Here is a 3,912-nt window from a genome sequence, read left to right on the forward strand (position 1 = left end):
TCTCTTGCATTTTGGAGAGTGTTCATCATGTCCATCGTGTAGCATTTCGTCACTGGCGATCCTCGAGATCCATGTCAAATCCCCAGTTGTGAGTTTCTATGCTCCATTTCATTTCTGTCTGACATATTCCAGATTAATCCTTTTTTTGCCCTATGAAATGATGGGTAGGTCTTATGCGCTTTAAGTGTATCTGTCACTTAACATGAACAGCATACAGAACTCATTGTAGCAGTGGAAGTTTACCAGGCTGAGGCTGAGGCCATAATATCCAATGTCCTGTTGCCTTCCATTCACTTGCAAATCTGGCATTTAGGGCATTGAAAGAAGGTTGCAGGTGCAAGGAGCACTCACCTTTTGAGCACCTCCTGATGCCTGCAGTACTGCAGGCCTTTTCCCACTCCTTACACTTCCCAATAGGTTGTCGATCTTGCTTGAAGGATCTTCAGGGCCTTGGACTTCCATCCGGGTCACAAAATCAAAATGAACCTCTCTCAGGGACACAGAGCCCCTTCACTCTGGCTTCCCAACAAGCCTTGTCCCCTTCTCAGGGTTTACACCACTTCACTGGTGGTTGGTGGGGGAACCCAGTCTGGTCCTCTACTCTAGGTTCCAACCCAGGGACCCTATAAACGGCATTCACGTATTTCTTACTTCATTTTGTTGCTGCTACTTCTCTGGGCCTCTTCCCACCTGGCCCCTTTATTTTCACCCCTTACCTCAGGGTTGAAGTTCTCGGTCCTCTCTATCTCAGCTTAAGAAAATACATCCAGAACCAAACTCTGGTTATTTTTAAGTTCTTGTGGCTAGAGAGGAGCACCCTTCTTTGCCCCTGTGGTAGCAGTTCAGTTCTTGGCTGGGAAGGCCCCACATCTCCTTTTATCTTAGCCTACGGGACTCTGATTGTCTGAATCCATGAAGTCTCCCTAGACAGACCCACCTTTGCTGCTCCTTTCTTGGGGCTGGGTGTAGTAGGACTGGTGAGACCCGACTTTGATTACTGTGTGCAGTTTTGGTCTCCCATGTTTAAGAAAGAAGAATTCAGACTGGAATGAGTGCAGAGAAGGGCCACTAGAATGATCAGAGGAATGCAGAACCTGTCTTACAAGAGGAGACTTAAGAACCTTGGCTTGTTTAGCCTAACCAAAAGAAAGCTGAGGGGAGATATGTTTGCTCTGTATAAATACATCAGAGGATAACTACCAGGGAGAGAGAAGAGTTATTTAAATTAAGGGCCAATGCTGGCACAAGAACAAAGGGCTATAAACTGGCTATCAACAAGTTTAGGCTTAAAATTAGAGGAAGGTTTCTAATGATCAGAGGAGTGAAGTTCTGGAACAGCCTTCCAAGGGGACTGATGGGGCCAAAAAAATCTAACTGGTTTCAAGACTGATCTTGATATGTTAATGGAGGGGGTAGTATGATGAGGTAGCCTACAATGGCATGTGGCCCATCTGAGACTCCTAGTAGCAAATATCTCCAATGGCCGGAAATTGTAACTCAGAGCCCTTCTCAGCTAGAGTCCTAAAGTGAATTCTTTCCCAGCTGGTGGGTCTTGCCGACATGGTTAGGATCTAACTGATCACCATAGTTGTGGTCGAGAAGAAATTTTCACCCATGTCAGAGTAGCAGAGACCCTGGGGTATTTTCACCTCTCTCTGCAGCATGGGGCATGGGTCACTTGCTGGGTTGAAAAAGAGTAAATGGTGGATACTCTTTAACTTGAACCCTTTAAGTCATGACTTGAGGAGAGGTTATAGGCATACTACAGGAGTGGGTGGGTGAGGTACCGTGGCCTGTGATGTGCAGGAGCTGAGACAAGATGATCTCAATGGTCCTTTTCAGCCTTAAGATCTATGAGTCTAGACATTTGTTCCTCGTGTCTGATATCAGATATGCAATCCAAAATAATGGAGTAATACTTTATCTTGTTTACACTGTTAATAAATGTACCTGTTACCTTTTGAAATAAGCCCTACAATACAAAATGATATCATTTTGAAGTTAAATTATGGTGTCTGTAGCAAAGAACTGTCTTACATGTTCCTTCATCACAGTATCAAATTTAGCCATTAACTCGACTTGGCCTAAGAAGTTACCATTTCCACACCGGTTACATTTTTCCATGGAACCACAAAATGCTAAGTGAAGAACAATGGCCACAGTTCTTTCAAATACACCTCACAAGTGTTGTCTCTCAATTTCGAACAATGATTATGAAGTCTGGTCAACTGCAGATTCAGTTTTCAGTTGTAGTTCCAATTCTCTCCACTTCACCATATTTCCAATGTGAAGAACATGGATTTTCTCATGAGTTTTGAGAGTTACGTTTTGAGGGAACACCACCATCCATGAGATGATGCTTACCAACACCAAATACTTTCAGCAAAAATAATGCATCCACTTTACTTGACTACATGAGCCAGTGCCATTGTATATTTCCTCCATTTTTTAATTTTCTTCCATTGTGACTTGGAAAACTTTTACCTTTAATTTGCAACAGTCCATGTTTCAGTTTGGCTGGTCTTTTGTCATCTATGAACTTGGGCCATGTTGGGGGATCACTGATGTTAAAAAGGGATACTGGAATTAGTAGCACGTCTTCTGAGTTGTGGCCACACTCTCCCACTGGTTGCGATATAGCGGTGTGCCTGCCAGAGGTTTCTTGCTCCTTATTTTCTTCATGCACCTCTAGACTTTTTTCTTGGTTGGTTTCCTGGACTGATTCTACATTCAAAGAAGTGTCAGGAGTTAAAAACCTCTGAAGTGCACCTTTATGTCTCTTAATCTGCTTCTTTTTCTCCTTTTTTGCTGCACCTGATGAAAATTTTCTAAAACTTCCTGCCATCTTGTGAAACAGGGCTAGTGCTAAAGGGCAAAAATGGGAGTGAGGTAATGGACATCCAGCCCCCTCCCCCCCACACACCCCAACCCTTTTGTTTACTCTCTCTCATTATTATACAATATCAAGAGGACATTCAACTAAATTAAAAGGCAATACATATATTGAATTGAAAGGCAAATTTTAGGCTCCCCCTGGAGCAAGGGCTGTGAGGCCCTCTCCCTCCCTTATCTAGTGATCTTGACTGCAACCTTGGAGCACTACAGTACAGCCGATAAATAATATACGTCTCTATTGAGTTTGTTAGTCTTCACAATCAAAGAGCATTCATGTTTATGATTCTATACCAAAAGATGTAATTAACATAGTTGATTTGCTCTGTATTTTAAAACAAGCTGTCCATGTATTTTATTAACTTTCTAAAGAGAACAAAGTCACCTCTGCTAAACAGTTTGTAGATTGGTGATGACCTCCCCACACAACAATTCACTTGCAATGATGAGGCCAATGGTGCAGGTTCATGTCAGATGGTTATTTTTGGTATTCACTGGGTAGAGTGTCTTTCAGCTTCCAACCCCTAGATACACAGACTGTCCATCAGAGCCTCATGGTACAAATGCAGCACTTAAAGTAAAAGAAAGCAGATTAGGGATGGGTAAACCCACTCAGAAACATAAAAGCCATCCTCTCTCCCTGAAAGCTTAAACCAAACTCCAGCATTTTTTAATGTTGAGATATAGACTGTAAGTTCTTTGGGGCTGTGACATTTATTTTTGTCTGGGTTTGTACAGTACCTAGTACAATGGGGTTCTGGTCCCTGACTGGGGCTTGTAGGTGCTGTCACACTACAAATAATGAATAATAGGAACTCAGTAACACACTGAATAAAAGTGTTCAACACCCTGACTCAGCGACAGCTCAAGGTGCTAATCACTATGAGTAAAGATGGTAGAATCTGGCCCTTAATTTGATGAGCGAGATTAGCTAACGAGCTCAATCATTTCCCTCCCAGCAGACAACCTATGCAAATACCTGGTGGAGAGGAGCAGGTCAGTGGCTTGCTCTGTCCCCCG

The 3,912-nt window shown here is 42.9% G+C and overlaps 1 long non-coding RNA gene across 1 annotated transcript; it reads right to left on the reverse strand.

Moving 5' to 3' along the window:
- Positions 1 to 1,649: 1,649 nt before the first annotated feature.
- On the reverse strand, positions 1,650 to 3,615 carry LOC115649517. Its single transcript, XR_003999846.1, has 2 exons — positions 3,278 to 3,615; positions 1,650 to 2,724 (listed from the first exon to the last, which is right to left on the reverse strand). It is a non-coding gene; the product is annotated as an uncharacterized LOC115649517 (long non-coding RNA).
- Between the last annotated feature and the right edge of the window lie 297 nt (positions 3,616 to 3,912).

The sequence above is a fragment of the Gopherus evgoodei genome, chromosome 3 (genome assembly GCF_007399415.2).
Source record: "Gopherus evgoodei ecotype Sinaloan lineage chromosome 3, rGopEvg1_v1.p, whole genome shotgun sequence".
Lineage (NCBI taxonomy): Eukaryota > Metazoa > Chordata > Testudines > Testudinidae > Gopherus > Gopherus evgoodei.